The sequence below is a fragment of the Eptatretus burgeri genome, unplaced genomic scaffold (assembly GCF_056783735.1).
Source record: "Eptatretus burgeri isolate ZD-2024b unplaced genomic scaffold, Ebu_testis_v1 Ebu_testis_scaffold_3170, whole genome shotgun sequence".
Classification (NCBI taxonomy): Eukaryota; Metazoa; Chordata; class Myxini; order Myxiniformes; family Myxinidae; genus Eptatretus; species Eptatretus burgeri.
In genome coordinates, this window is record NW_028225118.1 from 1 (window position 1) to 24,799 (window position 24,799).

Consider the following 24,799-nt stretch of genomic DNA (forward strand, 5'->3'; position numbering starts at 1 on the left):
TGCAATCAGGCTGATTCTTTGGGCCTCTCACTCTCTCACCGCAGGTTGGTCAGTGCTCTTTCTGTCTTCTACCGTCTCTTCTTCAGTCCCCCCCCTCTGCTCTCTCTGCGATTTGTCCTCACCATATTTCTGCAGGGTACTCAAGGTCCACCAACAACCCCCTTCTGGTAAAACGAGAAAAATCACGAATCAGTGCTCACCTTCACTTTTTCATTCCTCTTTTTCCCCACCTTTGGAATAAACTCCCTCACTCTCTTCAATCCCATTCTTCCCTCCAGGTCTTCAAACCAGCTGTTCACCACCATGTCTTATCAAAATCCTCAATCTTTTCTTCCTCCGTCAATCCACCCCAAACCCACCTCCTTCAAATTCCCAGCTTTCCTTCCTGAAAGTTCATGTTCTGTCCAGTGAAGTTTACCAGTGAGAGATTATTAATTAAAGAACATGATGGGGTTGGTGAGTCAGAGAAGTTTCCATAGTATAATGGTTATCACATTCACTTTACAAACCAAAGGTTCCTGTTTCAAAACTGGATAGAAACAATGTTTTAATATTCCCTGAGATTTTTTTTCTCGACCCTTCGCTGTTGTTCCCCAAAGCACGTGAAGTGAAAAGTGGAGGTGAACACCCAACTTTCGAAATGACGTCACGATACGACTGGAGATGTTTTGCACATGAGGTGTGTATGTGTGTGTGTGTGTGTGTGTGTGTGTGTGTGTGTGTGTGTTTGCAGTTATTCGGTTCAGCTCATTCGGCACTTTTGATGTCCCCTCACGCGGGCGAAATCGGTGATTAAAATCGTCTTTTCACACTTAATTTTCATCATTGAAAGAAAGACTTCAAGATAATTTAAATAATTCAAGTGATGATGTGTTTATTTTGGATAATTTAAATAATTCAAGTGATGATGTGTTTATTTTAGATAATTTAAATAATTCAAGTGATGATGTGTTTGTTTAAGATAATTTAAATAATTCAAGTGATGATGTGTTTATTTTAGATAATTTAAATAATTCAAGTGATGATGTGTTTATTGAAGAGAATTCAAATAATTCAAGTGATGATGTGTTTATTTAAGATAATTTAAATAATGCAACTGATGATGTGTTTATCTATCTATAATTCCAGCAATCTCTATGTGTGTTTCTGTCTGTCTGTCTGCGACCGCCGTTTCTCGACGACCGCCAGTCCGATCTGATTGAAACTTGCCAGGAATATTGCAGGGGGCCGTGCGGATGTGCCTTTTCCAGGTTTGATATTAATCGGACAAGCGGTTCCCAAGTTACGGACATTTATTTGTCAACCAATGACAAGACACGGTGCTATGACATCACGAATGACGTCACAATTAATGTTTATTTTGCTATTTTTTTGTTTTTTGCACGATTGAGGTCACAATTCTTCTTCTTCGTTTGGTATGACGTCACAATCGACTCTGGGGACCTGAGTATGTGCGTTTTCAAGGTTTGATATTAATCCGACAAGCTGTTCCCAAGTTACGGCCATTTATCTGTCAACCAATGACAAGACACGGTGCGACGATGTCACGAATGGCGTCACAATTAATGTTTGTTTATTTATTGTTATTATTCTTTTTGCACGATTGACATCACATTTCTTCTTCTTCTTCGTTTGGTATGACATCACAATAGATGCTGGGGACCTGACAATGTGACTTTTCAAGGATTTGATGTCGTTCTTATCCGTTTCAGCTGTTTCCCAAGTGTTTCCCAAGGTTTGAAAAGTGTCTTTCCCAAGGTTTGAATTAATTGTTCAAATTATTAATTAATCCCAAGGTTTGAATTTTCCCAAGGAAAAGAGCTGTTTCCCAAGGGTCTGAAAGCTGTTTTTCCCCAAGGTTTAAATTAATTGTTGTGCTTGGTAGACATTTGTGAATACATGTACAGAGAGAGGGGCGAGAGAGGAGGGGGGAGAGGGGGCGAGATAGGTGGGCAAGAGAGGGGAGGGACAGTGGGGGTGAGAGAGAGGGGCGTCACAATTCAAGAGAGGTGGAGAGAGGAGGGGGAGAGAGGGCAACGGGAGAGAGGAGGTGAGAGTGGGGGCGAGAGAGAAGGGCGAGAGAGAAGGGCGAGAGAGAAGGGCGAGAGAGGAGGGGGAGAGGAGGGGCAAGACTAGGGGGAGAGAGGGGGGCAAGAGAGGGGGGCTAGAGAGGGGAGGCGATAGAGAGAGGAGGCGTCACAATTCTCCTTCTTCGTTTGATATGATGTCACAATTGACGCTGGGGACCTGCGTATGTTTCCCAGGTGTTTCCCAAGTTATGGACATTTATGATACGGTTGGTCCGATCTCATTGAAACAATTCCCCAATCCAGTCGTCGTTTTCGAGAGCGAAGGAACGAAGCTGCACATACTGGCACGCACCTTCGGGCACGCACCTACGGACACGCACCTACTGGAGACAGGGGTGAGAGAGGAGGTGGGAGAGTGGGGGCGAGACAGGGGGTTTGTGGGGGCGTAGTCAAATTAGAGGGGGCGTAGTGTAATTCAAGTGATGATAAACGCATCATCACTTGAATTATAAAAATTATCTTAAATAAACACATCATCACTTGAATTGTTCAAATTATCTTAAATAAACACCCTTCCGTGTTGTCTCCCTTCCCTCGGGTTGTTGGTGTGTCCCAGTTTCCGTAGTGAAGTGGTAATCACGTTTGCTTCACACGCGAAAGGTCCTCGGTTCGAACCCGGGCGGAAACATGTTATTTTTACTTTTCACGGTTTCATTTTTTTGTTTCACAAAAAGTATCATTCAAAACTCATTTTACGTTATCCAAAGCTCAAGTTTGTGTTTGTGCTCGAAATTTAATATAATGTGGATGTTTTTTCAACGAAGTAAGTGACGTCACGAACAGTTCGACACGACATGAGGAATGGAGAACACTTGTTCTGAACACCAGATTCATTCGCTTTTCTGTTTCGTTCTTCATCATTCATCCAAAATGATGTGTTGTCACCAGTGAGAGATTATTTATTAAATAACATGATGGAATTAGTGACTCACAGAGGTTTCTGTGGTGTAGTGGTTATCATGTTCGCCTAACACGCGAAAGGTCCCTGGTTCGAAACCGGGCGGAAACAACATTTTAATATTTCTGAGATTTTTTTCTCTTCCCCTTCATTGTTGTTTCCCCAAGCACGTGGAGTGAAAACACCACATTCAAAGCTTTTGTCCGCAGCCTGATTGAGCACTGCTCTCCCCTGTGGGATGGCGCTCCTGCCTCTCACCTTTCTCAGCTTCACGCAATGGAAACCAAGGAATTTAGGATGCAATCAGGCTGATTATTTGGGCCTCTCACTCTCTCACCGCAGGTTGGTCAGTGCTCTTTCTGTCTTCTACCGTCTCTTCTTCAGTCCCCTCCCCCTCTGCTCTCTCTGCGATTTGTCCCCACCATATTTCTGCAGGGTACTCAAGGTCCACCAACAACCCCCTTCTGGTAAAACGAGAAAAATCACGAATCAGTGCTCACCTCCACTTTTTCATTCCTCTTTTTCCCCACCTTTGGAATAAACTCCCTCACTCTCTTCAATCCCATTCTTCCCTCCAGGTCTTCAAACCAGCTGTTCACCACCATGTCTTATCCAAATCCTCAATCTTTTCTTCCTCCGTCAATCCACCCCAAACCCACCTCCTTCAAATTCCCAGCTTTCTTTCCTGAAAGTTCATGTTCTGTCCAGTGAAGTTTACCAGTGAGAGATTATTAATTAAAGAACATGATGGGGTTGGTGAGTCAGACAAGTTTCCATAGTATAATGGTTATCACATTCACTTTACAAACCAAAGGTTCCTCGTTCAAAACTGGATAGAAACAATGTTTTAATATTCCCTGAGATTTTTTTTTCTCGACCCCTTCGCTGTTGTTCCCCAAAGCACGTGAAGTGAAAAGTGGAGGTGAACACCCAACTTTCGAAATGACGTCACGATACGACTGGAGATGTTTTGCACATGCGGTGTGTATGTGTGTGTTTGTGCGTGTGTGTGTGTGTGTGTGTGTGTGTGTGTGTGTGTGTGTGTGTGTGTGTGTGTGTGTGTGTGTGTGTGTGTGTGTGTTTGCAGTGATTCGGTTCAGCTCATTCGGCACTTTTGATGTCCCCTGACGCGGGCGAAATCGGTGATTAAAATCGTCTTTTCACACTTAATTTTCATCATTGAAAGAAAGACTTCAAGATAATTTAAATAATTCAAGTGATGATATGTTGATTCAAGAAAATTTAAATAATTCAAGTGATCATGTGTCTATTTAGGATAATTTAAATAATTCAACTGATGATGTGCTTCTTCAAGATAATTTAAATAATTCAAGTGATGATGTGTTAATTTACGACAATTTAAATAATTCAAGTGATGATGTGTTTATTTTAGATAATTTAAATAATTCAAGTGATGATGTGTTAATTTACGACAATTTAAATAATTCAAGTGATGATACGTTGATTCAAGATAATTTAAATAATTCAAGTGATGATGTGTTTATTTAAGATAATTTAAATGATTCAAGTGATGATGTGTTTATTTACGATAATTTAAATAATTCAAGTGATGATGTGTTATTTTAGATAATTTAAATAATTCAAATGATGATGTGTTTATTTAAGATAATTTAAATGATTCAAGTGATTGTGTGTTTATTTAAGATAATTTAAATTATTTAAGTGATGATATGTTTTTTCAAAATAATTGAAATAATCCAAGTGATGATGTGTTTATTTAAGACAATTGAAATAATTCAAGTGATGATGTGTTTATTTAAGATAATTTAAATAATTCAAGTGATGATGTGTTTATTTACGATAATTTAAATGATTCAAGTGGTGATGTGTTTATTCACAAAAATTTAAATAATTCAAGTGATGATGTGTTTATTTAAGATAATTTACATCATTCAAGTGATGATATGTTTATTCAAGAAAATTTAAATAATTCAAGTGATCATGTGTCTATTTACAAGAATTTAAATAATTCAAGTAATGATGTGTTTATTTAAGATTATTTAAATAATTCAAGTGATGATGTGTTTGTTTAAGATAATTTAAATAATTCAAGTGATGATGTGTTTATTTTAGATAATTTAAATAATTCAAGTGATGATGTGTTTATTTAAGATTATTTAAATAATTCAAGTGATGATGTGTTTGTTTAAGATAATTTAAATAATTCAAGTGATGATGTGTTTATTGAAGAGAATTTAAATAATTCAAGTGATGATGTGTTTATTTTGGATAATTTAAATAATTCAAGTGATGATGTGTTTATTTTAGATAATTTAAATAATTCAAGTGATGATGTGTTTGTTTAAGATAATTTAAATAATTCAAGTGATGATGTGTTTATTTTAGATAATTTAAATAATTCAAGTGATGATGTGTTTATTGAAGAGAATTCAAATAATTCAAGTGATGATGTGTTTATTTAAGATAATTTAAATAATGCAACTGATGATGTGTTTATCTATCTATAATTCCAGCAATCTCTATGTGTGTTTCTGTCTGTCTGTCTGCGACCGCCGTTTCTCGACGACCGCCAGTCCGATCTGATTGAAACTTGCCAGGAATATTGCAGGGGGCCGTGCGGATGTGCCTTTTCCAGGTTTGATATTAATCGGACAAGCGGTTCCCAAGTTACGGACATTTATTTGTCAACCAATGACAAGACACGGTGCTATGACATCACGAATGACGTCACAATTAATGTTTATTTTGCTATTTTTTTGTTTTTTTTTTGCACGATTGAGGTCACAATTCTTCTTCTTCGTTTGGTATGACGTCACAATCGACTCTGGGGACCTGAGTATGTGCGTTTTCAAGGTTTGATATTAATCCGACAAGCTGTTCCCAAGTTACGGCCATTTATCTGTCAACCAATGACAAGACACGGTGCGACGATGTCACGAATGGCGTCACAATTAATGTTTGTTTATTTATTGTTATTATTCTTTTTGCACGATTGACATCACATTTCTTCTTCTTCTTCGTTTGGTATGACATCACAATAGATGCTGGGGACCTGACAATGTGACTTTTCAAGGATTTGATGTCGTTCTTATCCGTTTCAGCTGTTTCCCAAGTGTTTCCCAAGGTTTGAAAAGTGTCTTTCCCAAGGTTTGAATTAATTGTTCAAATTATTAATTAATCCCAAGGTTTGAATTTTCCCAAGGAAAAGAGCTGTTTCCCAAGGGTCTGAAAGCTGTTTTTCCCCAAGGTTTAAATTAATTGTTGTGCTTGGTAGACATTTGTGAATACATGTACAGAGAGAGGGGCGAGAGAGGAGGGGGGAGAGGGGGCGAGATAGGTGGGCAAGAGAGGGGAGGGACAGTGGGGGGTGAGAGAGAGGGGCGTCACAATTCAAGAGAGGTGGAGAGAGGAGGGGGAGAGAGGGCAACGGGAGAGAGGAGGTGAGAGTGGGGGCGAGAGAGAAGGGCGAGAGAGAAGGGCGAGAGAGGAGGGGGAGAGGAGGGGCAAGACTAGGGGGAGAGGGGGGGCAAGAGAGGGGGGCGAGAGAGGGGAGGCGATAGAGAGAGGAGGCGTCACAATTCTCCTTCTTCGTTTGATATGATGTCACAATTGACGCTGGGGACCTGCGTATGTTTCCCAGGTGTTTCCCAAGTTATGGACATTTATGATACGGTTGGTCCGATCTCATTGAAACAATTCCCCAATCCAGTCGTCGTTTTCGAGAGCGAAGGAACGAAGCTGCACATACTGGCACGCACCTTCGGGCACGCACCTACGGACACGCACCTACTGGAGACAGGGGTGAGAGAGGAGGTGGGAGAGTGGGGGCGAGACAGGGGGTTTGTGGGGGCGTAGTCAAATTAGAGGGGGCGTAGTGTAATTCAAGTGATGATAAACGCATCATCACTTGAATTATAAAAATTATCTTAAATAAACACATCATCACTTGAATTGTTCAAATTATCTTAAATAAACACCCTTCCGTGTTGTCTCCCTTCCGTCGAGTTGTTGGTGTGTCCCAGTTTCCGTAGTGAAGTGGTAATCACGTTTGCTTCACACGCGAAAGGTCCTCGGTTCGAACCCGGGCGGAAACATGTTATTTTTACTTTTCACGGTTTCATTTTTTTGTTTCACAAAAAGTATCATTCAAAACTCATTTTACGTTATCCAAAGCTCAAGTTTGTGTTTGTGCTCGAAATTCAATATAATGTGGATGTTTTTTCAACGAAGTAAGTGACGTCACGAACAGTTCGACACGACATGAGGAATGGAGAACACTTGTTCTGAACACCAGATTCATTCGCTTTTCTGTTTCGTTCTTCATCAATCATCCAAAATGATGTGTTGTCACCAGTGAGAGATTATTTATTAAATAACATGATGGAATTAGTGACTCACAGAGGTTTCCGTGGTGTAGTGGTTATCACGTTCGCCTAACACGCGAAAGGTCCCTGGTTCGAAACCGGGCGGAAACAACATTTTAATATTTCTGAGATTTTTTCTCGACCCCTTCATTGTTGTTTCCCCAAGCACGTGGAGTGAAAACACCACTTTCAAAGCTTTTGTCCGCAGCCTGATTGAGCACTGCTCTCCCCTGTGGGATGGCGCTCCTGCCTCTCACCTTTCTCAGCTTCACGCAATGGAAACCAAGGAATTTAGGATGCAATCAGGCTGATTATTTGGGCCTCTCACTCTCTCACCGCAGGTTGGTCAGTGCTCTTTCTGTCTTCTACCGTCTCTTCTTCAGTCCCCCCCCCTCTGCTCTCTCTGCGATTTGTCCTCACCATATTTCTGCAGGGTACTCAAGGTCCACCAACAACCCCCTTCTGGTAAAACGAGAAAAATCACGAATCAGTGCTCACCTTCACTTTTTCATTCCTCTTTTTCCCCACCTTTGGAATAAACTCCCTCACTCTCTTCAATCCCATTCTTCCCTCCAGGTCTTCAAACCAGCTGTTCACCACCATGTCTTATCAAAATCCTCAATCTTTTCTTCCTCCGTCAATCCACCCCAAACCCACCTCCTTCAAATTCCCAGCTTTCCTTCCTGAAAGTTCATGTTCTGTCCAGTGAAGTTTACCAGTGAGAGATTATTAATTAAAGAACATGATGGGGTTGGTGAGTCAGACAAGTTTCCATAGTATAATGGTTATCACATTCACTTTACAAACCAAAGGTTCCTGTTTCAAAACTGGATAGAAACAATGTTTTAATATTCCCTGAGATTTTTTTTCTCGACCCTTCGCTGTTGTTCCCCAAAGCACGTGAAGTGAAAAGTGGAGGTGAACACCCAACTTTCGAAATGACGTCACGATACGACTGGAGATGTTTTGCACATGAGGTGTGTATGTGTGTGTGTGTGTGTGTGTGTGTGTGTGTGTGTGTGTGTGTGTGTGTGTGTGTGTGTGTGTGTGTGTGTGTGTGTGTGTGTGTTTGCAGTTATTCGGTTCAGCTCATTCGGCACTTTTGATGTCCCCTCACGCGGGCGAAATCGGTGATTAAAATCGTCTTTTCACACTTAATTTTCATCATTGAAAGAAAGACTTCAAGATAATTTAAATAATTCAAGTGATGATATGTTGATTCAAGAAAATTTAAATAATTCAAGTGATCATGTGTCTATTTACGATAATTTAAATAATTCAACTGATGATGTGCTTCTTCAAGATAATTTAAATAATTCAAGTGATGATGTGTTTATTTTAGATAATTTAAAATAATTCAAGTGATGATGTGTTAATTTACGACAATTTAAATAATTCAAGTGATGATGTGTTTATTTCAGATAATTTAAATGATTCAAGTGATGATGTATTTACTTAAGATAATTTAAATGATTCAAGTGATGATGTGTTTATTTACGATAATTTAAATAATTCAAGTGATGATGTGTTATTTTAGATAATTTAAATAATTCAAGTGATGATGTGTTTATTGAAGAGAATTTAAATAATTCAAGTGATGATGTGTTTATTTAAGATAATTTAAATAATGCAACTGATGATGTGTTTATCTATCTATAATTCCAGCAATCTATGTGTGTTTCTGTCTGTCTGTCTGCGACCGCCGTTTCTCGACGACCGCCGGTCCGATCTGATTGAAACTTGCCAGGAATATTGCAGGGGGCCGTGCGGATGTGCCTTTTCCAGGTTTGATATTAATCGGACAAGCGGTTCCCAAGTTACGGCCATTTATCTGTCAACCAATGACAAGACACGGTGCGACGATGTCACGAATGGCGTCACAATTAATGTTTGTTTATTTATTGTTATTATTATTTTTGCACGATTGACATCACATTTCTTCTTCTTCTTCGTTTGGTATGACATCACAATCGACGCTGGGGACCTGACAATGTGACTTTTCAAGGATTTGATGTCGTTCTTATCCGTTTCAGCTGTTTCCCAAGTGTTTCCCAAGGTTTGAAAACTGTCTTTCCCAAGGTTTGAATTAATTGTTCAAATTATTAATTAATCCCAAGGTTTGAATTTTCCCAAGGAAAAGAGCTGTTTCCCAAGGGTCTGAAAGCTGTTTTTCCCCAAGGTTTAAATTAATTGTTGTGCTTGGCAGACATTTGTGAATACATTTACAGAGAGAGGGGCGAGAGAGGAGGGGGGAGAGGGGGCGAGATAGGTGGGCAAGAGAGAGAGGGGAGAGAGGGGAGGGAAAGTGGGGGTGAGAGAGAGGCGCGTCACAATTCAAGAGAGGTGGAGAGAGGAGGGGGAGAGAGGGCAACGGGAGAGAGAAGGTGAGAGTGAGGGCGAGAGAGAAGGGCGAGAGAGAAGGGCGAGAGAGGAGGGGGAGAGAGGAGGGGCAAGACTAGGGGGGAGAGAGGGGGGGCAAGAGAGGGGGGTGACAGAGAGGGGGGCTAGAGAGGGGAGGCGATAGAGAGAGGAGGCGTCACAATTCTCCTTCTTCTTCGTTTGATATGATGTCACAATTGACGCTGGGGACCTGCGTATGTTTCCCAGGTGTTTCCCAAGTTATGGCCATTTATGATACGGTTGGTCCGATCTCATTGAAACAATTCCCCAATCCAGTCGTCGTTTTCGAGAGCGAAGGAACGAAGCTGCACATACTGGCACGCACCTACGGACACGCACCTACTGGAGAGAGGGGTGAGATAGGAGGCGGGAGAGTGGGGGCGAGACAGGGGGTTTGTGGGGGCGTAGTCAAATTAGAGGGGGCGTAGTGTAATTCAAGGGATGATAAACGCATCATCACTTGAATTATAAAAATTATCTTGAATAAACACATCATCACTTGAATTGTTCAAATTATCTTCAATAAACACCCTTCCGTGTTGTCTCCCTTCCCTCGGGTTGTTGGTGTGTCCCAGTTTCCGTAGTGAAGTGGTAATCACGTTCGTCTCACACGTGAAAGGTCCTTGATTCGAACCCAGGCGGAAACATGTTATTTTCACTTTTCACGGTTTCATTTTTTTGTTTCACAAAAAGTATCATTCAAAACTCATTTTACGTTATCCAAAGCTCAAGTTTGTGTTTGTGCTCGAAATTCAATATAATGTGGATGTTTTTTCAACGAAGTAAGTGACGTCACGAACAGTTCGACACGACATGAGGAATGGAGAATACTTGTTCTGAACACCAGATTCATTCGCTTTTCTGTTTCGTTCTTCATCAATCATCAAAAATGATGTGTTGTCACCAGTGAGAGATTATTTATTACATAACATGATGGAATTAGTGACTCACAGACGTTTCCGTGGTGTAGTGGTTATCACGTTCGCCTAACACGCGAAAGGTCCCTGGTTCGAAACCGGGCGGAAACAACATTTTAATATTTCTGAGATTTTTTTCTCGACCCCTTCATTGTTGTTTCCCCAAGCACGTGGAGTGAAAACACCACTTTCAAAGCTTTTGTCCGCAGCCTGATTGAGCACTGCTCTCCCCTGTGGGATGGCGCTCCTGCCTCTCACCTTTCTCAGCTTCACGCAATGGAAACCAAGGAATTTAGGATGCAATCAGGCTGATTCTTTGGGCCTCTCACTCTCTCACCGCAGGTTGGTCAGTGCTCTTTCTGTCTTCTACCGTCTCTTCTTCAGTCCCCCCCTCTGCTCTCTCTGCGATTTGTCCCCACCATATTTCTGCAGGGTACTCAAGGTCCACCAACAACCCTCTTCTGGTAAAACGAGAAAAATCACGAATCAGTGCTCACCTTCACTTTTTCATTCCTCTTTTTCCCCACCTTTGGAATAAACTCCCTCACTCTCTTCAATCCCATTCTTCCCTCCAGGTCTTCAAACCAGCTGTTCACCACCATGTCTTATCCAAATCCTCAATCTTTTCTACCTCCGTCAATCCACCCCAAACCCACCTCCTTCAAATTCCCAGCTTTCCTTCCTGAAAGTTCATGTTCTGTCCAGTGAAGTTTACCAGTGAGAGATTATTAATTAAAGAACATGATGGGGTTGGTGAGTCAGACAAGTTTCCATAGTATAGTGGTTATCACATTCACTTAACAAACCAGAGGTTCCTGCTTCAAAACTGGGTAGAAACAATGTTTTAATATTCCCTTAGATTTTTTTCTCGACCACTTCGCTGTTGTGAGCCAAAGCACGTGAAGTGAAAAGTGGAGGTGAACACTCAACTTTCGAAATGACGTCACGATACGACTTGAGATGTTTTGCACATGCGGTGTGTGTGTGTGTGTGTGTGTGTTTGCAGTGATTCGGTTCAGCTCATTCGGCGCTTTTGATCTCCCCTCACGAGGGCGAAATCGGTGATTAAAATCGTCTTTTCACACTTAATTCTCATCATTTATAAGAAAGACTTCAAGATAATTTAAATAATTCAAGTGATGATGTGTTTATTTCAGATAATTTAAATAATTCAAGTGATGATGTGTTTATTTAAGATAATTTAAATAATTCATGTGATGATATGTTTATTCAAGATAATTTATATAATTCAAGTCATGATATGTTGATTTAAGATAATTTAAATGATTCAAGTGATGATGTATTTATTTAGGATAATTTAAATGATGCATGAGATGATATGTTTATTTAAGATAATTTAAATGATTCAAGTGATTGTGCGTTTATTTAAGATAATTTAAATGTTTCAAGTGATCATGTATTTATTTAAGATAATTTAAATAATTCAAGTGATTGTGTGTTTATTTAAGATAATTTAAATAATTCAAGTGATGATGTGTTTATTTACGATAATTTAAATAATTCAAATGATCATGTGTTTATTTAAGATAATTTAAATAATTCAAGTGATGATGTGTATATTTCAGATAATTTAAATAATTCAAGTGATGATGTGTTTATTTACGATAATTTAAATAATTCAAGTGATGATGTGTTTATTTACGATAATTTAAATCATTCAAGTGATGTGTTTATTTACGATAATTTAAATAATTCAAGTGATGATGTGTATATTTCAGATAATTTAAATAATTCAAGTGATGATGTGTTTATTTATGATAATTTAAATAATTCAAGTGATGATGTGTTTATTTACGATAATTTAAATGATTCAAGTGGTGATGTGTTTATTTACGATCATTTAAATAATTCAAGTGATGATGTGTATATTTCAGATAATTTAAATAATTCAAGTGATGATGTGTTTATTTAAGATAATTTAAATAATTCAAGTGATGATGTGTTTATTTACGATAATTTAAATAATTCAAATGATGTTGTGTTTATTTTATATAATTTAAATAATTCAAGTGATGATGTGTATATTTCAGATAATTTGAATAATTCAAGTGATGATGTGTATATTTGCGATAATTTAAATAATTCAAGTGGTGATGTGTTTATTTACGATAATTTAAATAATTCAAGTGAGGATGTGTTTATTTAAGATAATTTAAATCATTCAAGTGATGATATGTTTCTTCAAGAAAATTTAAATAATTCAAGTGATCATGTGTCTATTTCCGATAATTTAAATAATTCAAGTGATGATGTGTTTATTTCAGATAATTTAAATTATTCAAGTGATGATGTGTTTATTTAAGATAATTTAAATAATTCAAGTGATGATGTGTTAATTTACGACAATTTAAATAATTCAAGTGATGATATTGTTACGTCTGGTGGGGGGGATTGCATTCATAGGGTAATTGGGATGTTTAATTTGGTATGCCATGCTGTTCGAGTTTACCAGGATCTCGATGTAATAAGTAGCAATTCAGTGGTGATAAGTTGTCCAGTAAATGTCCATTTATTGAAGGGGGAAATGATAATTGTCACGTAATTAGATATGGAGACGGGTTAGGGTAAGTGTGTATGCGTATTCCCTTTTAGTATTCCCTGTAGGCTTGCCGTGACGTAACAGGACAGTGCTGCGAATGGCTCCGCCCCTTGATCACGATTGGCGGAAGGCGACGGCGGAGGGCCAATAAAACGGCTCGATTGGAAGTGACGAGGACTCGAGTGTAAAAAGGTTCTGTTTGGGAAAAGAAGAGGAGGAAGAGTCATAAAAAGAAAGCATCTGGTCGAGGCTGTTGGTCTCGGAGCGCGCTCTCTCGTTGCGCTGGTTCGTTCCTCGATTCGTCGTGTCTCGTGGCCTTGCTGTGCCTCGTGCCTCACCTCGGTTGGCTCTGGAGTTCTGCTGGCTCGGAGTACGGGACCCAACGGCGGGCGGACCTGCCTCCCTCTCCTGCTCGCATCTTGGCGCCAGAACTGGCTCCCTGGCGGCTGTGAGCGGTCTTGGGCCTACACCAGGAGGTCGACACCACCAGGAACAGCACCACGGTGTCTCCTGCCCCTGACGAGCGCAACGCCAGCTCGTCCGGCACCAATCCAGTGACTGTTGCGTCGACACCACGGGCAAGCCTGACCACCAGCTACGTTGTGTGTGTGTGTGTGTGTGTGTGTGTGTGTGTGTGTGTGTGTGTGTGTGTGTGTGTGTGTGTGTGTGTGTGTGTGTCTGTGTGTGTGTGTGTGTACCTGGCGCCTTAGAGGGTTTGAGATTTGTACATCCATTGGAATTGTTTGTGTTTTCCCCACGCCCGAACCCACACCACCATCCCGTCGAAACGCCCCGGATCCCTCCTCTTGCCGAGTCTTGTTATTATTTCTGGTTAGAGAAATAAACATTATTAACTCAGTGAAAAGCGACTCGTGCCACCTTCCTCGTCCCGTTTGCTGTCGAGCGATTAAAACCGCCATCTTTGGGTTATAAAAAAATAAACCGCCTCCATCGTTTCGGCTCATTCTCCGTTGGCGGGACTGTTCAACTCCCGTGGACGTCACATTGGTGTCAGGGTGTTGGATGTTCGAACCCCTCTAAATTATATTTGGTATCGGGAGAATATACCGGGATTAAAATCTCGCCACGAATTGGAATATAAAATTACTACAGAAAAGCACGCAAGCGCGGGAAAATTTTGGCGGGAGTTTTCAAATTAAATTTAATTGGCGGAAAACGGGATTTCTGCACCATGGCAGATGTGCAGATGTTAGAGGAGGAAGGCCACGTGTCGGGCAGCGAGTCGGGGGAAGAAGGGAGAGACGGGGGTAGGATCGGAACCTCCCGCATTCCGAGCGTGGACCGTGCTTCATTGCCCATAATGGAGCCGGCAGCACTGGAAACCGGCGCGATGTCGATCTGGAAAATGTTGGAACGTTTAATGAGTACAATTACAGCACAGGGGTCAAAATGACGGCACATGGGGCAGAAATGGCAAAAATGACAGATCAATTGGGGTAATGGGGGAACAGTTGGGTGCACGGATTGATTTAATGAGGGATGAATTGGGGGAAAATATGGAGAAAATGAAAACTGAGATGCAGGAGTGTGTGGATGTTCAATTGGGGGAAATACAAAGTAAATTCGAGGATAGATTGGAGGAAACAAAGGTAGAAATTACATTGGAGGGGGAAAATATACGGAAAAAATTGGTTGATAAAATTGATGCAACGAACATTCGGGTTGATAAAGTGGATGAAAGCCTGGAACGTCATCGTGCCTGTGTGGATGCTCGTATGCAGCTGCAAGTAGAAGAGTGGGGAGAGCTGAGGAAGCAAGGGATGAATTTGGCGGAGGAGGTAAAAGAATTGGAGGCTCGTTTGGACGAACAAGATAAAATTATGAGCCAAGATGAAGACTTGGATAAAGGCCTGGTAGAGCCGTCTTTTGGAAGTAGAGTGTCCGGGTTGGTTGAGGAGCAGCTACAAACTCGAGACGGAGCCTTGGAGGAGGTTGTGCGGGCCCAGACGATCCTGCGGGAAGAGGTGAATCGGTCCATTCAACGTTTGGAACAGGAGGCAAGATTGACCCATGAGACCCTCACCACAAAACATCTTTGGCCACAGTGGGCTCCGAAATTGCATACACAGCCACAAGGGTGTTTGTTCCATGGGCTGGATTCGGACAAGGGAGAAACTGGGAAGCGGGCCACCAGGAAAGTGATCCCCCTGGTAAATTTTGACGGGTCAGGGAGCGTTGAAGCTTTTCTGACAAATTTGAGTGTATTTCCCGAACTAAACGGGTGGAATGAGCGGGAACGTACAGGGAATTTGGTGGCAACGTTGCGGGGACCAGCCGCAGATGTGTTAAACGTGATCGTGGAGGGGATGTTGACCAGCTCCCACATTTGCGAGGCGTTGAGCCGTCGGTTTGGGTTCGCAGCAAACTGTGATCTGGTGCGGGCCCAGCTCCAGCACCGCAGATTAAAGTTGGGCGAGACAGTGCAGGAGCTGGCACAGGACATTTACCAATCAGTCAGGATCGCGTATCGGGACCTTACAGTGGAGGCATGGGACAGACTGGCACTAGAGAAATTTTTAGCTGCTCTTCCGGACCCTGAGGTCCGAGTGCTAGTGGAGTTACAGGATCCACCCACCGTTCACCGAGCGGCTGAGTGCGCAGCCAGGCTGGCCTCGTGGAGGCGGCCGGGTCGGGTGCCAGAGAGGCCATCGGTGACGGTCCGACAGGCGGAGATCCAGGATCAGGGAGAGGGGCTGGGAGAAATTGGCATTACCCATATGTTTCAGGAAATTTGCCAGAAACTGTCAAGTTTGATAAGGGGTAATTCGGTAGTTGGTGCGCCAAAGCGGCGGGGTCCAGCCCAGCCAATAGAGCAATTCGATTATGGCCGAGGGGTCCGGAACCGGAAGAGACATTACACCGATACCCACGGGGGCCTTTTATAAGGAGTTGTTTCCGGTGCGGGCGAAGAGGACACATGCAACGATATTGCTGGTACCCGGCGATGGAGAGACCCTCCAATAGACTTTCAAGCCCGGAGAGGATGATTCCTCCTGCTGAACCGCCAGGTCTATCCGAGGTGCCCTTACCTAGGTCGAGTCCGGAAATCACTGTCGGGGGTCGGGGAGACTAGATCGGGCTGAGCATATAGGGCCATGCTCGGCTGGTGAGATTGTGGGGAAGTGCCTCCTTTGGTGAAAATAGTGAATTGTGGGAAAATTGGCATGGGTTTGTCAGTTCTGCTGGGTTTTAGAGTGACAATAGGGACAGTGGGTAATTGGTAACAAAGCGGGCACGAGTGGCTGTCCAATGGCTGGTGCGTGGATCGGGTGAGAAGTGCTGTGTGAGTTGTTTCAAGATAAGAAGTGAAATGTATGGTGCACACATTGATTTTTTTTATTGGACATGGTGTGGTAACAGGGAAGGTCATGGTCGGTGAAGTGTTAGAAATGCAGGTGTCACATGTAAGGCCGATGGGGTGGGGGGAGTCATGTGGGTTTTGTGGGTGGGGATGATGTGCTTGTCCGCAGGGATTGCTGAAGCTCACGGTGAGCGGGAATTGCGACCCCCTTCAAGGAGATTCACCCCTGATGGCTAATGGTGACAGTGTCTGGAGGCAACTGGGAGAGGGTCTGGTTGGGCGACCAAGGCGGGTAGGACCTTGGCGACCCAGGAAGGCCAGAGGAGCCAGTGAGACTCCTTCCACTGTGTTGTACGGGGTTAGAGCTGACGGCAACCAGGGGGGTGGGAATCAAAGGGAGCGGGGCGGAGAAACGTCTGGGTTGGACTAAAGCTTACCTGTGGGCATGGTTGCACCTGAGATGCCCCCATCATCTTGTGGTAACCCACCCCACGGCCATGACGGGATTCAGCCTGCATCATTAAAATGGGGACCATGACCGAGAAATGTGATGATGACCATGTTGTGAGTGTTGTGAAGATGTGAGTCCCACTCGATCCCGCACAACTTGACATGTGCAGCAAGGACATGATGTCCGCATCATTTTGGGGTCAAGCAAATTTGAAAATTGGCTCCCCAGGTAACGCTGGGTCTATTAGCATCCACTGGGGGACGCGGTCACGTCTAAATATCCCGTGAATAGTGTCGTTAAGGCTTAGAGTAGGAATGTAAAGTATAAGTGTTGTGTTTTTGTGGAACCTTTTGTTTCCCCTCCCCAGATCACTGGAAGAGTGTTGGACAAGAGCGATGATCCAGAGGATGGAGTGCAACTTTGCTCAGTGCTCTCATGTGATAAAATAAAAAATAAAAAAAATGAATGATTGTTTCGGCGAGGATAAGGCCATAAGAGGGTAGTACATTAAGCAGGATAGGTAAGTTTGCTGTGGCTCGTTGCCCATTGCCCCTCCTACTTTATTTTGTTAGGTTAATTGGGTGTGAGTCAGTAAGTGTTTCGGCTGGTACGGTAGCGCCTGTGATATTCCTTGCAGGAGCTGCGGTACCAGAGGAGGGGGCAGTGTTACGTCTGAGGGGGGGGGGGTATGCATTCAAAGGGTAATTAGGATGTTTAATTAGGTATGCCATGCTGTTCGAGTTGTACCAGGATCTCGATGTAATAAGTGGCAATTCAGTGGTGATAAGTTGTCGAGTAAATGTCCATTTCTTCAAGGGGGAAATGATAATTGTCACGTAATTAGATAGGGAGACGGGTTAGGGTAAGTGTGTCTGCGTAAACCCTTTTAGTATTCCCTGGAGGCTTGCCGTGACGTAACAGGACAGTGCTGCGGATGGCTCCGCCCCTTGATCACGATTGGTGGAAGGCAACGGCGGAGGGCCAATAAAATGGCTCGATTGGAAGTGACGAGGACTCTAGTATAAAAAGGTTCTGTTCGGGAAAAGAAGCGGAAGTTCGGGAAAGAAAAGAAGCATAAAAAGAAAGCGTCTTGTCGAGGCTGTGGGTCTCGGAGCGCGCTCTCTCATTGCGCTGGTTCGTTCCTCGATTCGTCATGTCTCGTGGCCTTGCTGTGTCTCGTGCCTCACCTCGGTTGGCTCTGGAGTTCTGCTGGCTCGGAGTACGGGACCGAACGGCGGGCGGACCTGCCTCCCTCTCCTGCTCGCATCTTGGTGCCAGAACTGGCTCCCTGGCGGCTGTGAGCGGTCTTGGGCCGACACCAGGAGGTCGACACCACCAGGAACAGCACTACGGTGTCTCCTGCCCCTGACGAGCGCAACGCCAGCTCGTCCGGCGCCAATCCAGGGACCACGGGCCAGCCTAACCACCAGGACCAGCTACGTTTTGTGTGTGTGTGTGTGTGTGTGTGTGTGTGTGTGTGTGTGTGTGTGTGTGTGTGCGTGCGTGCGTGCGTGTGTGTGTGTGTGTGTGTGTGTGTGTGTGTGTGTGTGTGTGTGTGTGTGTGTGTACCTGGTGCCTTAGAGGGTTTGAGATTTGTATATCCATTGGAATTGTTTGTGTTTTCCCCACCCCCGAACCCACACCACCATCCCGTCGAATCGCCCCGGATCCCTCCTCTTGCCGAGTCTTATTATTATTTCTGGTTAGAGAAATAAACATTATTAACTCAGTGAAAAGTGACTCGTGCCACCTTCCTCGTCCCGTTTGCTGTGGAGCGATTAAAACCGCCATCTTTGGGTTATAAAAAATAAACCGCCTCCATCGTTTCGGCTCATTCTACGTTGGCGGGACTGTTCAAGTCCCGTGGACGTCACAATATTAATATGCAAGAATAATTATAAAAAAGTGAAATGTATTGAGGGTAAAATAAAAGTTAGTTTTTTTTTTTGTCCAAAATGTCAATATTTTTTCCCTAAAAAATATTTTGACTTGAGAAAGTTTGTTCATATAAGAACATATGTATCCCCAGGCATACATACTATATATTTCCAGATACAGGGACATTACTGCTATCCTCTGGTGAAAGAATTAACACACAATATTAATTTTTATTGAATTTATTTCCATTTGCCTACCCCGACCCCCAAAATTTGAAATATGTGCACTTTGTGCGTATTCGGTCCCAACATAGGATCAACGCCTGGCTATAGCTAATGCATTAATAGGATTAAGACAAATTCTGATTTTAAATACCATAGCTCTGTTTATTTGTTAATATAACATAGTCAGTTCAAACTTTAAAAAAGTTATACTCATTCTGGATTTTTATTTTCAGGCATGGAGGGACCTGAACGGTGTGCCATCTGCAAACAGGATGCAGGAGGCCCATCAGCTTCAACTCGAACAGAAAAGGGGTGTTCAGCCATCAACCAGGCCAGCAGCGCAAGGAAAGACAGCATTCACACTGTACCTGGGGAAACGGTGTACAAAGACTGCCGGCGTATATACTGCAACCCACATCAGATAGCCAAGGATACCAGGAAAGAAGAGTCAAAGGCCAGTACAAGCAGTGATAGACATGTGCTTAGGTCATCTGAGGAGGGGTTTTCTTTCAACACTGATTGCCTTTTCTGTGGTAGACCAGCCAAGTTTTGGGAGGAAGCGGAGGACGCAGGATGTGCTTCAAGTAAAGACAATTGAATTAAAGGACACGCTTCTGGCTATATGCCGCGAACGAGCCAATGTTTGGTCAGATGCTGTGAAGGCACGGATGCTGCATGTGCATGACTTGCACGCAGCAGATGCAGTTTACCACCAGACATGCAGTGTTAACTTTCGCACAAATAAACAGATACCAATGGCTCAGATGACGGACACCGAAGAATCCAAGAGGACAAAGCTTGGACGGCCTCGAGGCGATGAGAAGACAGCAGCATTCTTGCAAGTGGCAAGATATCTTGAGGAAAATGATGATGAGCAGATCACCATCAATGATCTCATTGACTTCATGACACAGAAACTGGCAGGCACTAACCACGAAGCGTACAGCTACACCCACATGAAGGCGAGGCTGTGGGAACACTTTGGTGACAGGATAATCCAAACTACGATCAACGGCAAGCTGAACGTGGTCACCTTCAGGACAACAGCCAGGGCAGTGCTTCAGGAACATCACAACAACCAGCAGCAGGAAAAAGACACTACTGAAGAGAAAATCAAGCTTGTACAGGCCGCTGCCAAACTCATCAAAGAAGACATTAAAACCATTGAGACATCCCATGAAGTCTACCCATGTGGTGATGACCTGCAATCGCAAGAGGCTGGCATTAAATACTTACCAGATACTCTGCTGGTACTGCTTGAAGGACTGTTTGTGGGAAAGAAAGATGGTGTTAAAGTGGCTTCAATTGGGCAAGCCATAGTGCAGGCAACTCGACCCAGAGTCTTACTGGCACCACTGCAGGTTGGGTTGGGTGTGCAGCTATATCACCACTTCACATCACGATTTCTCATTGACTCCCTTCATCATCACGGGTTCTGCTGTTCATATGAAGAGGTGCATCAGTTTGAACGAAATGCTGCTCAGTCACATGGAACAGACATCCCTAACCTGACAAGAGAGTTTGTGCAGTATGCAGCTGACAATGTGGACCATAACATTCGCACACTGGATGGCCATGGCACATTCCATGGCATGGGGATGATTGCCGCCGTCACCCCTGGAACCAGATCAGGCCGGCCAATACCCAGGGCTAAGGTGACGTCTCGTGATGTCACAATGGTTGGAAGGGTGCAGATACGGTATCACAAGGAAGAAAGTCACGGGATGACAGCAGTGACGTACCAGAAACTTGTCAACCTAAAAGCCCAGAACTGCTCTGAAAATCTTGATGTTCTGTGGAAGACATCCATCTTGTTTGGGTCCCCCAGACCTGCATGGTCAGGAATGATGCAATTCATACACAAGGGTGACCACCCTGGCAAGGCGGCTATCATGTTTCTGCCCGTGATAGACATGAACTCGAGTGACAGGTGGGAGGAGACCAGGTGATGGACAGAGTAAAGCCTCATAAAAGTGTCCATGTGGGTGGAAGGTATTAAATATTTTATGTAGAACAACCCATTTTCAACGTTTCTTCTTTTTTTTGTCCAGGAGCCAAAATCAGTATCAGGTAAATATTTTATTTTCAGGACAAAAAATTGACATTTTTGGACAAAAAAACTATAATTTTTTATTTTACCCTCAATACATTTCACTTTTTTATAATTATTCTTGTATATCAATATACTGACCATAACTAGAAACAATTAGAATGCAGAAAAACATATATTTACATATTAAAATATCAATCTTTACAATTTTCTCATTTTCCCCGAAGCCGGGTGGCGGCCATATTGGCACTCTTCACATCCACGTACCAAACAACTCCATTCAATCCTCACTTTCCAATTAAATTCCTCCATCTACCCTGAAAACAGTTTCAGAATATTGTTCGATAGTGTTCGTCTCTGTCTGTCTGTCTGTTTGATTGTGACATGATTTTTTGGTCAGAGTTTTCAAGCAATCGCTCTGAAATTTTTTGTGTTTGTAGTTGACCGGCCAAGGACAGCAAAGCTTAATTTTGATGAAGATTCGAATCCGGATCTGAGAATTTTTTTAAGTGGCTCTTCACCATTGAGAGATTGGGCCAAAAACGATACATACAGCACAAAATCTCAAAAGGTTACAGATGGATTCTGCAGAAACTTTGTGGACAGGTTGGGTGTGTGACAAGGAGAAAATGATGAACTTTTGGTGAAGATCCGAATCCGGATGTGAGAATATTTAAAGTGATTCTCCACCATTGAGAGATGGGGCTAAAAACGATAGTGCATGATATCTCAAATAGTTGAGGACGGATTCGGATGAAACATGGTGGACAGGTTGAGTGTGTGACAACAACTAATTGATTCAATTTTTGGGAGGATCCGAATCTGGATCCGGATTCGAGAATTTTTCAAGTGATTCTTCACCATTGAGAGATGGGGCCTAAAACTATGTAGAGCATGTTATCTGTAAAAGTTGTGGACGACTTGTGACAAAACAAGGTGCAAAGGTTAGTTAGGTGAGAAGAACAAGCCGATTTGATTTTGGTTTAGGTCGAGATTCAGATTCGACCGATCAGTGGGATATAGAAGGTAAACTAATCAGCCTGGCTGAGGGTATGTTCTCTTCCGAGTGCCATTCCGTTTCGACAAGTGTCACTCAATGAGTGATTTTTCATTAGTTTGTTTGTGTGCAGGGTATCACAAAAAGTTTTGATCAGATTTGGATGAAATTTGGTGGACAGGTTTGGTGTGTGACAAGGACGGATTGATTAGATTTGGATGAAGAACCGGAAACAGATCCGGATATGAAAATTTTAAGGGATTCTTCACCAATGAGAGTTTGGACCAGAAACGATATTTAAAGGAGCAGGATATCTCAATAAGTTGTGGAGGATGAGTTATGACAAAACAAGGTGGATGAGCTGGTGAGGTGACAAGGCAATGAGATTTTGAATCAGATCCAGATCGAGATCAGGCCGATTAGTTTGATACAAAACGTAAACTTTTCAGCCTGGTCGAGGTCTGTGCTCCCCTGCGTGCCCTTCGAGTTGTGTGTGTTTTCCATCTACCTGTTGTTGGTAAATGCCGGCTCCACCTCTGATCGGCCCGCTCTGCCAGCTGAAGCGCATGGATTTATGCACCACCAACACCTTTGAGGTCACGTCTGCCCTGTACGAATTTTTCACCGAACGTACATCTATTTCCTCCTCCAGGGCCTGCGCTGCATGTTTTAACTTTCTGTCTCTTGTTATCAAATCCTTTATCGATGAGTCCCCACTCTTTCTCTTATTTCGTGTTCCGGCTCCACATGTATTGTATCTTCTGACTCCATCTCCCACTCCGGCTCGCTTTTATCCCCATCTATCTCCCGTGGTCCAGCTTCGCTCCTTAACCTCAGTTTGTCTGTGTCTCAGAGTCTTTTAGTTACCTTCTCTCTTCTCAACCTTGAGCAATCCTTTCTGTTTCACCCCTCACCTGATCGACTACCTTTTCACGCTGCACACATGCCACATCATCCACCATTTGCCACCACTTCCCAAGACACGTGTCGAGTCTCCCCCCAAGTTGAGCCCCCTTCCTGCCTTCATATCAGCCATAAGCTGTATCAGCATGGTCATGATGCCGTGCCGTACCGGGGATGTCCACGTGGTGTCCTGTGGAGTCCACGCCATTGGGGGCTGGGCTAATGGTCGGGGGTCAAAAAGGCTTCCAATCAGTGGTTTAGGTCGTGAATGATCGGAAGGAAACATCATCAGTTTGAACTTTCTTTCCCATGAAAAATACAAACAAACTATGAACTGTCATGCTGGTGATTCACAGGGCAGGTGTTCATTGAATCAACGAGCGTACCTTCACCTGCAGGTAGAGGTAAGTCGCTTGTCTCATCTGCCAGTATTTGCTTGGGCAGGTCGAAGATCCCAATGGAGTCCACAAAAGGAGTAGGTCATGGTGTGCCGGTGCAGGGGTCCAACACAGAGAGTAAATGTTCATCTGATTTGGTGTAAACGAGAGTAAAGAGGAATGGAATGATGACGTCATGAGGTATAACAAGGTTTCGTTGATGTCCAAGTGGGAGGATAACAAGGATGGGATTCCCATTAACAATTAATTACCAACTTGATGGGGATTTGTACCTTGGGGGGAATAACAAGGACCGGGTATACTGTTGTTACATTCACTCTGTGGAGTTATTATTATTATTAATTACAAACAATAAAACTATAACATGAGGAATGAGTTTGTGATTCAAACCTTCACATGGAGGGAACGAATCATCGACAAACTCGGACTCGATCTTCCCTTTTACCACAGAATCTGAAACATAAACAATCGGAGTGACGTCACGTACCGGGTCCGGACTCCTGATCCTCGGGTGAACCGACCATGGACCCGCGGGATGAGGGAGAACCTCCCGGACCGAGCGCGTTTCCTCCATCGGAGCCGCTCGTGGATCTCGGGACGTTCTCTTTGTGATCTTCACCGGAGAGTTCTCGGGTCATCGTGCACCGTCTGGTACTGTAAGTACAGTGTGGTAAAGGAAGGCACCATGTGGTACACGAGCCGTTTCGGCTAACCACGTGATCACGAAGCTTGTCGAGTCACCGTTTCTCGATGGTGGATTCGCCACCAGTCAATCACGTGACAAACCAAAACTGACGAGGAAACAAAAAACGAAGTTCCGGGGGTGTTCGATCAGTCGATACTATATTTGTACTTGGTGTTGGTTTAATGGCGAGAGTCGTGGACTTGGGAGTTTTTCTTTTTTTGTGCGTTGGATGTTCGAAATCTTTAAGAATTCCAAAACATCCTTCGGTTCTGAGACTGCTTGAAACTCCGTTGTCATGGGATACGAGCCGGGGTATCCCACGTTTCCTGTTGCTGTTCTCATCCTGTTCTTATTTTGAAGAAATCAAATTTTGTTGTTTTTTTCTTTTCAATTAATTTTTGTGGGAGGCGTAAAACACTTCCTGACATCCACTAAGTCATGGGGTGAGGGATCATTTAATGTTACTTTTGACAAAGCTACCAAATCTTAGGCATTTAAGAGCAATTAAAATGTAAATGACCCCCCCACACACGTCACATGTAAATGACCCCCCCCCCACACGTGACATGTAAATGACCCCCCACACACACACACGTCACATGTAAATGACCCCCCCCCCCCACACACACACACAAACACACACGATTTGTGTTTCAGATCCTCCTCGAACCTTGGACCAT

At 43.2% G+C, this 24,799-nt stretch overlaps 1 long non-coding RNA gene, 5 other non-coding genes and 1 pseudogene across 7 annotated transcripts; 6 read left to right on the top strand and 1 right to left on the bottom strand.

The window, feature by feature from the left end:
- The first annotated feature begins 2,645 nt into the window (after nt 1-2,645).
- Nucleotides 2,646-2,718, top strand: TRNAV-CAC (transfer RNA valine (anticodon CAC)). Its single transcript has one exon. It is a non-coding gene; the product is annotated as a tRNA-Val (tRNA).
- Nucleotides 2,719-3,026: 308 nt separating this feature from the next.
- On the top strand, nt 3,027-3,099 carry TRNAV-AAC (transfer RNA valine (anticodon AAC)). The gene has a single exon. It is a non-coding gene; the product is annotated as a tRNA-Val (tRNA).
- A 3,892-nt stretch (nt 3,100-6,991) lies between these two features.
- TRNAV-CAC (transfer RNA valine (anticodon CAC)) lies at nt 6,992-7,064 on the top strand. The gene has a single exon. It is a non-coding gene; the product is annotated as a tRNA-Val (tRNA).
- Nucleotides 7,065-7,211: 147 nt separating this feature from the next.
- On the top strand, nt 7,212-23,413 carry LOC147006470 (uncharacterized; annotated as a pseudogene). The gene is made up of 2 exons (XR_015054810.1): nt 7,212-8,311; nt 19,320-23,413. The product of XR_015054810.1 is annotated as an uncharacterized LOC147006470 (transcript).
- TRNAV-AAC (transfer RNA valine (anticodon AAC)) lies at nt 7,373-7,445 on the top strand. The gene has a single exon. It is a non-coding gene; the product is annotated as a tRNA-Val (tRNA).
- On the top strand, nt 10,690-10,762 carry TRNAV-AAC (transfer RNA valine (anticodon AAC)). The gene has a single exon. It is a non-coding gene; the product is annotated as a tRNA-Val (tRNA).
- On the bottom strand, nt 14,006-24,624 carry LOC147006473 (uncharacterized). Its single transcript, XR_015054811.1, has 3 exons — nt 23,922-24,624; nt 23,423-23,563; nt 14,006-15,184 (listed from the first exon to the last, which is right to left on the bottom strand). It is a non-coding gene; the product is annotated as an uncharacterized LOC147006473 (long non-coding RNA).
- Between the last annotated feature and the right edge of the window lie 175 nt (nt 24,625-24,799).